Source organism: Siniperca chuatsi, linkage group LG19 (genome assembly GCF_020085105.1).
Source record: "Siniperca chuatsi isolate FFG_IHB_CAS linkage group LG19, ASM2008510v1, whole genome shotgun sequence".
Lineage (NCBI taxonomy): Eukaryota > Metazoa > Chordata > Actinopteri > Centrarchiformes > Sinipercidae > Siniperca > Siniperca chuatsi.
Window position 1 is genome coordinate 10,281,081 of NC_058060.1, and position 10,131 is coordinate 10,291,211.

Here is a 10,131-nt window from a genome sequence, read left to right on the forward strand (position 1 = left end):
GGAACAGTTACTCTCCTGCTTAATGCTACAGACGAAAATCCTTTTTCAATTCCAGCTGCTCACATTAAATGCTTAATTACTCACATTGGGCCTCATGCAAGAACCACTTGTGTGAACAGATTCGTTCTTATGTGGCACGTGATTTAAAAGAATTTGTGCCAATTCTGTCGCACATAGAGGTACAAACAAAATTCCAGAGTGGTCCAGACCTGTTGTTCGAATCAGTCTGCCTTTCTCCACAGCAGAATTTATTGATCTTGTATGTTGTGTTAACTTCACTACACGTTTCACTACACTCTGTGTGACTGCGACTGTTATGCTCACACTGTATGGATGAATTGAACCCCCGCTTGGTTATGTCCAATGACAGTTCCATTAAAGTTCATTCAAACAAGATGGGCGCATTGTCAGTGTTGACAAAAATAGAGAAAGGCAGCATTACTTATCTAATATGAGCAGAAAGTAAGAAGAAACAAGAATAACATAGAGCTGCAGATAGCTGGAAGTTGCAGGCAGTCTGGTCAGTCTGATCTGCAGTGAAGTTTAGTTTTATATCACAGCACAGTCTGAGTCAAGACTACAGTTTTAGCAGCTCACTACAGTTTATGACGGATCTTTTGACATCAGCTATGAGAGAAATCGGACCGTGGAACTGCTCAAACTGCAATCCTAGGGAATAAATTACAGGGAAAACAGTTAACTGATATGAAACAGTGTACATGGAAACAGATATTTAATAATGCAGTTAGGATGAAAAATGCAGAAAAACATATAACTACTTTAAAATAGTACACAGGGCTCTGTGGGATTACGTGTGTGTAGGTATGTTTAGATGCCACATTCAGAGGCCAGTTTTACTGTATAGATGCTCATACTGTGCATGAGCATAACACAGCCAACTTGATTTCCAATCCTCTTGACCTGTTTGTACGTGATGATTAAAATGGCCCGGCTCCAGGCCAAAGCTCCGGATCATAGCCAGCATCACCATGACAACATCCATGACTTCATCACTCAGTAGCTGTTTTCACATTCAACAGGTTGATAAAACTGCTGAAATGACCTTTTACTCTTGTTAATTTATTCTGTCTACTGGATCCTGTGTCCTTTTTACTTCTCTCACACACACATACATACATACGTACAAATGTGTGTATTACAATACTTCGATGGTGTTTCATTGACTGCATTAATTCCCCAACCAATATCTTAAAGTTCCACCTTAAAATGCCAACACTCTTAAAGGAATAGTTCGACATTTTGGGAAAACTGTTTCTTCACTTTCTTGCTGAGTGATAAAAGATTGACACCACTCTCATGCCTGTAAAGTAAATATGAAGCTACAGCGAGCAGCCGGTTAGCTTAGCTTAACTCAGCATAAAGACTGGGAAAAGGGTGAAACAGCTAGCCTGGCTCTGTCCAAATATACAAAATCTGTCTGCCAGCACCTCTAAATTCACTATTTCACATGTTAGGCTATATCTTGTTTGTTTAATCCGTACAAAAATGGAAGTGTTAAAACGACGGTTGTGGCAACAATATTTCTCGGCCGGGCGTAGTAACTTCCTGAATGCTTTGCCCTAAGAAGACAAAACTATGTATGCAATTAAGGAATATTCATTCATCTTGGACAGTGTCTCCCACCCACTCCACAACGTGCTGGTCAAACAAAGGAGTACCTTCAGCGGAAGACTCATCCCCCCAAAATGCACCACAGAGCGCCACAGGAGTCAGGAGTCACAGAGCGCTAAGTGTCAGTCTATATGACCCTAAGTCATTAAACTGGACAATGATCATTAACACTGCAATACTTGAAATAATTGTGCAATATTCTGTGTTTAATACTGCTGTGTTTTCTGTTTAATTTATTGATATTTATTCATACTCTATTACTGTTGTGCAATATCCACTCATATCGTCTCATAATCATCTTAATAAGCTACACTTGACAGTTCATGTACTATTACTTATTACTTATATTTACATTGTATTATACCGTACATACTTATCATCAACCGGTACTTTACACTTATTTTAATTTTATACTTATATCCACTTTGTACTTAATTTATCTTGCCTGTATTACAGTGTATTATATTTTGATTTGCTTAGAACTTCTATTCCTGTGTGCACTGACGTGATAGTGAGCAGCTGCAACAAAAGAGTTTCCCCTCGGGGATCAATAAAGTATTTCTGATTCTGATTCTGATTCATACTTTAAATGCAAAAACGGATTTTTTGGCCACTTAGGGGCAGCAGAAACAAACTGTAAACACAACACTGACATATAATCACTGTTTAAGTTGAAATGCCGAACTAATTAGCAGTTGCCTATTTACAAATCCAGCAGATACGGAGCAACGTTAGCATTCATTTGGAGTCATGTTTGTTGCCACCTGGCGAGTGTAAGTCCACTATTCACTCTCTTTTAGCTCTGTTTTTGGTCTCTACCAACTCCTGATGGAAATATCTGCTCCACTATGTTTTCCAGCTAGTCGCTAACTTTGTCAGCCATTTCGTGCTGGGTGGGAAAAGTGAAAAGCAGTGCTTGCCCCTCCCTCATTACTTCCACTGAGGTGCCCTCGAGCAAAGCCCGTAACCACAACCGCTCCGGTGGAGCTGCTGTACTGGACAGCTTCCAGGTGTGAATGTGTAACTGTGTGAATGTGATCAGGGGGTTCCTGAAAAAGACAGCATTGCTCTTAGAGAAACTCCCCCTGAATAAATAAAGGTGAAGAAATAAATAAATAAAGAGAGTATCCAGAGTGACCGCAGGCACTACACATGATCTCGTTTGGTATTCATAAGTTGTGATGTTTCAGTCTGAACAGTGTTTGTTTTCAGCCCAAGGCCATTATGCTTCATACAAATTATAGATGATGAATATATGATTTTCAAACATATATTCATTCTGTTTGAGCTCAGATACTGTACAAAAACCTACACACCTACAAAGAAGTACATGTGCTCACAAAGGCTTGATCACACACAGAGACAGACCGGTGCTGTAAGAAGTCATGGAGGCGATCTGGAGTCGATAGATCTTCATTGATCCAGTGACCCACCTTGAGACTTGGTTGCAGCAAATGTTATGGGCTGTAGAAAAAATGCTTTTACTGTGTGCTGAACACACTTCATCATTTCCAACTAGCAATGAATCAGCTTGGCTCGTGTCAGACTTGGTCAGACATTTGTCTTCATCTTGTACTTAGATATTCTTAAAAAAATGTATTTAAAAAAATGAAAACAATACAGTGTTTCTATTTGACATCATCATTAAATTAACCAAGAAGGCACAAGGTCTGGGTTTGCTGGGAACTCCTCCAGTGGCAGACTGTACATCAAATTGACAAGAAAGACCTTTAAGATGTAGCAGAGCTACAGAGAATAAAGCCATGTACTTTATCAGAGCACTTCAGCACGTACATACTTAAATCAATAAGTGGGACAATAGACAAAGATCCTTCAAATAAAACTAACAATAGACTCAGGAGCGGTGGAGGCAGAGGATATACAGTAGTGTCAGTGACCTTATAGTTTGTCCATTCATTCTCTTTCTTCCTCACTGACTACATTGTTTGCTCTTGTGCTTTCTCTTCATCTTTATCTTTTCAGCAGCCTCTCTCATATCTCCGACTCTGCAGCACAGTCTGCTCATTTTCTCTCTTTCCTTGCGTGTCTTTATCCTCCTGACTTCCTCGGCATTTGAAAGTGACAGCGCCACATGGCCGTCTATATCGTTTGAGGCGACACGCAGCTCTCTTTCATCCTGATGGAGCGCTTCCATTAATGACTCCTTTTTTCTTCTTCCTCCTCTCAGCTCATTTTATTTTTGCATCTCACTTCATCTCACGTTAAATAGACTTAAAAAAGAGATTAAACACTAATTAGCCTTTTGTCATTATTGAACTAATAATTTTTCTTTTCTCTTCTTCGTTTTCAAAGAATATGAAGCCAACAGCTCCTCTAAGAGCCTGTCAATCTTTACCTACTATATCTACACTTCCTTCATCTGTCTGTTTGCTCTCTGCCTAGCTGTAATCTGTCTTCTTTGCCTGTTATCCAGCTCACTGTCTGTGCGCCTTCTCTCTGACCCGCCTGGTGACCCAGTCATTCTAATTTTCATCCCAGCTGTGTTTCCATTGGTTGAAAGGGAGAATCTGCTGCTCTATAAAGGCGTAAGCTTTTTGAGAATGGTGCTCATTATCCTCTGATGCCTGCAAGTAAAATGCTGAAAGCAAGCTGGAAGGTAGTTAAAGCCACCTAAAAATTCTTAATAAAAGATCAAATATTGTACTCAATATGAATTGAATTGTCATATTGGCCTAAATTAGCCTATTCGCTTTCTTAGTATCAACTCATTAATTCAATTCTATCATAGCACCAGCTGAATTAAATTAAAGTTTTTTTATTCGGTAACAGGTCTTGCCCTCAGCAATTTACTTCTGATACTTAAGAACAAGTACTACCAAAGGTTTTGATAGTATTACTATGGCTGAAGGTGGTCAGACTGAATGCAAAGTAAAAACATTTTCTCATTGGATTTGCAGGAATGTGTCCTCTGGGGTGTTTTTGCAGTCTGTGTTTATTCACTCCAAACAGTTAATATGTATGGAATCTACAGATGTTAGCTAGGTAGCTAAAGAAAGTGTGCCTCAGAATAAGTGCAGATTTTTCAAGTTGAAACATTTTCATTGAGATGCATGTTGAAAATTTGGTTCGCATTCAGTCTGAACACACCTTAAAGAGGCCCTGTGGAGTTTTCTTGTAAACAAAATTTCTGTTTACATTCAGTGTTACTCACCAAAATGCATTGTGTGTATCCTTGAGGTCTAACAAAAGTGTTGAGTGTATTCCTTCCTCCTAAAACATTTGCAAAGCTGTTTTTGGCTGCATTGTTTACATATTTAATTGCTAGCAATCTTGCTAGCTAGTAGGCACATTGCTGCTTTTGTTGGTGTGTTAACGACACCAAATGTTGCTCTGTGGAATAGCGTGAAAACATTGGGCAGGAATGTGAATCGCGCCGCCCGCATGCTCACGTGTGCATGTGCGTCCTCGAGTGTGTGCATGATACAAACAAAATGGGGACACACTAGCCCCGGAGTGCTGCTAGTGGCCAAAAACCCCACATTACACCTTTAAAAGATAACTCCATTTTATTACAACTTGGCTCTTTTTTTCGTAGGTTAGGCCTGTTGTACATTGCACACACCAAGTATTTCCAGAGATCTTTGAGGTAAAGATTTGGGCAAGAAATCAACAGTTAAGACAGATTATCTACTTTATTTGGTAGTAAATACAGTGAATATGTCAAAATTAAACCAGAAAGTTGGTCTGTATACTGTAATGGATGTTTACAACAGACAGTTTGGATAATAATTTTCCTGTTAGCTTTTCTTGTCTCTTCCAAACAAGTTTGGCTAACCTGGAGAATTGTTTAAAACTGGATGATTATCTGACTGTTCATGTTTCTTGCCCTGTCAGGCCACTGCATTTATCGTGCAGTTATCCTTTAATATTCATGGTAGCTTTAGTTGTTGAATGCAAAGAAAATAACTGTTTTATCTCTGTTACAGTGTTTAAGTAGCTAAAATGCCACTGGCCAGCACAATTAAGCACATAATATGGACAAAAACTCTAGTGTCATGTCTCAGATTTCCAGGAAGACTGATGCAAAATAGTCTATACTGAGGAACAGAAGCTAATCTGAAAGTGAGGCATGACTTTGGCTTTCTCTTCCTGCTGTGGGAAGGTATAGGGAACAATACTTTCATTGCTGTCTCTTTAAACGTATACTAAATGTATATATAGACCTTGCTGGAAGGTGCTTGTGTGTGTGTGTGTGTGTGTGTGTGTCTCCACATTAACATCAGGTAGAGGTATATGCAATCAGGACAAGAGTTTGTTTTGAATTGTACACATGAATACCGACTAGAGGGTGATTGCACAACCACATAGTCAAACACTCACACTCATACATACACACAAACATCACAAATGAAAATCACAAGAAGCCTGTCTGAGACTGCTGCCTTTTTGTCTCGTTATTATAATTCATTTAAGCAGAAGCCCAACAGGATTCGAGGCTTCATTAGGCAAAGCCTTCCTGCTTTCCACCAGAAAGTAATTGAATGTAAACAAATATCCGGCAGCAAACAAAGTAGGCTCAGAGGGTTTTTGTTACCACTTCCTTTAATAGTTACTGACAATTCATTAAGTTTTTAGAATGACTCACTGATAGTATGGGTTTTTTGGTTGTTAAATAAATGTGGCCAGCGAGGTGTAACATCGTGAATATAAAATCTTGTGTGAATTTGATATTCATTCAAAATAGCAGCTATATGTTGAGGTGAACACATTTATATAGATTTATTGAAATTGGTTTCAACACTGTGAAGAAGCTGGAACTTGACAACAATCAGATTAATGTTATTGCCTGTGTCTGTTTAATGACAATAAGTTGCATGTACATGATTGGCTTGGTGTGTACTGTGTTCAGTATGGTTTGCACCACATCTAGGCAGCCTCCATCCTTCGAACCACACCTAGAAAACAAGCAATAATCAAACTGGCTAAGATTAGTAGGTTGCAGACACTTTCCTTGGAAGTGGCAGGCTGAGTGTTTATTTACTGAGCCTGGGTGTCTCATTTACCATGAGGAAAAGTTGTGCTGATTCTTTAAGAGGGGTGGAAATTGTTTCCTTCAGGGCCAGCACAACAGAAGCCAATGTCCAGCTTGAGGATGAATAATAACAGTGTGCTTTTTTTTTGCTCCCTGAAATGGAAATTCTTCTTCCCTTTGCCTCTCTCAATAGGGAGATCAGAGCATCATCAGCTGTAGAACAACACTTCCATGGCTGGAAGGGATTTACTTGCTTGCTCTGCAGCTTTGCAAATATTTGACCTAAACCTGGATCATGTGGATGAAAGACGGTTCCTTGATTTCCCCGGGTCACCTCAATGCTGTTGAAAAGCTTTTGTCAAAACAGCTTCTCAGCTTCCCCAGTGTGAAACAGCAGGAGTGTACCACAAATTAACACATTTCCCCCATGTGAAATGTGAAAGTGAATGCCTCCTAAACAGAGCTGTGCTTGTGGCAGCAACAAATGGAACAGAAAAGCTTGGCTCACTTTTTAAAAAGTGTGACATGTTTGCAAATTATTCGTAAGCAGCGTTTTGTGGTTTGCTGCTTTTTTACTTTCCATTTGCAGTAAGTGGTGAATTCTGACAAAACAGAGTGAATTCTAGCGATAGCCAAATGAATGCACTCCGTTGAGTGTTTGCTTTTCATCTCTGACACCATGCTGTGGTGAATATGTTCAAACAACCACTCAAAGCGCTTTACAGCACATGCCAACATTCACCCATTCACACACTGATGCCGGAGCAGGTTGGCACCTTGCATGGCAGCCTTTTCCTCTAGCGCCACCATGAAGATAACATTTGTGGTTGTGACTGAAATGTCTTAGCAACTACTGAATGGATTGCCATTAAATTTGGTTCAGACATTCAAGTTCCCCTGAGGATGAATTTTAATCACTGCAGTGATCCCTTAAATCTTCATCTCACCATCAGGTCAAAATTTTTATTGAGAAGATGGTGAACATGTTATTAACATTATACCAGCTTAACATCAGCATGTTAGCATTGTCATTGTGAGCATGTTAGCATGCTGATGTTAGTATTTAGCTAAAAGTACAGCTGTTCCAATGTACGGCTTCACAGATCTGCTAGCATGGCTGGAGACTCTTAGTCTTTTAAACTATAGAACATGGTGCACATTGTGTTTGTGTGTGTGCGTGTGTGTGTGTGTGAGTGTCGAAAGAAAGAACAGGTGCTTCCCCCTTTTGCAGCTTTTCTCCACTGACCTTTTCCCCTTAAGAAAAAGACTTCATGTGTAATGATATCAATAGCACAAACAGAGACACACACACACACACACAACACACACATCCAGATTCAGATATTTTTTTCTTATTATTTTTAGCTGATTGAGTCATGGCTTCCCGCATTGTTCAAGATTACCACAGTTGTTCAAAGCTGTTCATGAGAGATTTGATAAAGCCTGAAAAAGTGGAATTAGTCTATGTCGGTGTTGTTATTCCTGGGTCGCATATTTTGTACTATTTTAATATGGCCTTAACTGGGACAATAAACAATGTTTTCTTCCCTTCTGTGTTTACCATTGTAAAGGTTTGAATAGAGACTCTGATTGTATTGCATTTTCCCACTGTTCTAATTGTCAAATCAGTGCAAATGGCAACATTAGCAGGCATCTCGGGGTGTTCAGGACAAGCAGAAATGATGTTCATCAAATGCAATCAGCACAACCAAAGACCCTTAATTCCAGTCGAATAGTATATGTAAATAGGATCTTGTGTACAATACTGGTAAATTAGTACTTGCATAAAGATCAAGTATAACACCTCGGTAACATTTCTCAGTAACATCTTAGTTTTGGACTACTCAGTCCCATGATAATAGTTATATTGTTGTACAGAATAGAGTTAGAAAGTTAGAATAGACAAAATTTGCAGCTGGACTTGCTTGTGAAAATTGCTACGGCTCTTCTCTCTCAGCCATCACTCTTGACACAGATACAGTAGGAGTTTCCACAGGATGGGTGACTCAGTGCAGACACGTGCAGAACAGCCCTATTTGGAAAGTCTGTTAATAGCTTTCTAGTCTGTCCTGAACTTCCCAAAGAGCTCCTCCAGCCAGCACAGAGAGGTTTGCTCTGGCTGTAGGTGAAAGCAGGAAGACTAGACTGAGCTGCAGGACACTAATATTAAAGGAAACAGGAACACATCTTTGTAAAGCTCCAGGTGCTGCTGACGCGATAATGGTTATACAGTCTGTAGTCTTTACTCTTAACAAAGTTCACAGACTGAGCCATATCCTCTATATGAAGGAAGAGGAAACTTTTTAACTGGTTGTAAGTAATTTATGACCTCTATAGGACCAGTAGGATTTACAAACAACTTAAATAGCTTGATAATTAATGCAAATAAATGAAATGATAAATGCTTTTACTGTGTTGTTACCTTGTGTCAGAGGATATGCAGACTATACTAACCTTAATATCTTGTTTCATCCGAAAACAAATGTAACCAAATGAGAAAATTACAATCTTAAAGCCCCTGAAAACATATTTTCTGAGAGATTTTTTTCCTCACTGGTTTGAAATGGGCAGGAGCCAGAGCGGTAATGGCCCCGACGTGCAGTTACATTTTGAGGAGTTGCACGTCAGCTACAGTGCAGCCTATGGCGCCTACATGCGTAGGCTGCATTTATGCCAAAACCCTTAATGCACAACTATAACACAAGCTTAATAAATAATATTTTTAACTTTGCTTATTTAGACATTAATATTTAATGTTAAAGAGAAATACGTAAGATTTGTGGTCACATTTTAAGGGGCTTTAAGGAACAAAAAATATGCCTATATGTTCACCCTTGCTTTTTTCATTAGCACTGTTTTGAATCTACTTCACATCAAGGCAACAGGAATAATTTATTCCTGTTACAGTTCAATTTCCTTGTAAAGCTGCATTAATTGATCTTTTTGGCCCTTGGGGGAAGAACAACAAGCTGTAAACACAACCTTGACATGTTATTACCTTATAAGGTTGAAATGGTGAAAGTGTTAGCAAACAATTGCCTCAATACACATCCAGCAGACACAGAGCAATGTTAGTATTGATTTGGAGTCATGTTTCAGATGACCTGATGAAAGTAAGTCCAATATTAATTCTATTTTTAGTTGTTTTTCTTTCCACCAAATCCTGTGGGAAATTTCTGGTAGTGCATTTCTCATATTGATCAAAAACTCAAGATGACAATGCTCTTATTACTTCAGTTCCACAGCTACATACATGCTACTCAATCCACTCCTAATGATTGTGTAGCCTCATTAAATTGGGGCAGGACACAGACTAATAAGAAACTCACAACGCTGACTAAATGAAATGAGTTCTCTCACAACTTCAAAGAGCCCAAAGACCCAGATAAAGTCTTCATTAAGCTACCTGCAAGTAAAGCGTGCCTTTTTCATCCAGCTAAGAACACTTGCAGATCTCAGAATACACAAATAAATTAATTTAAGCTGTTTATCAACAGAGAGTCACA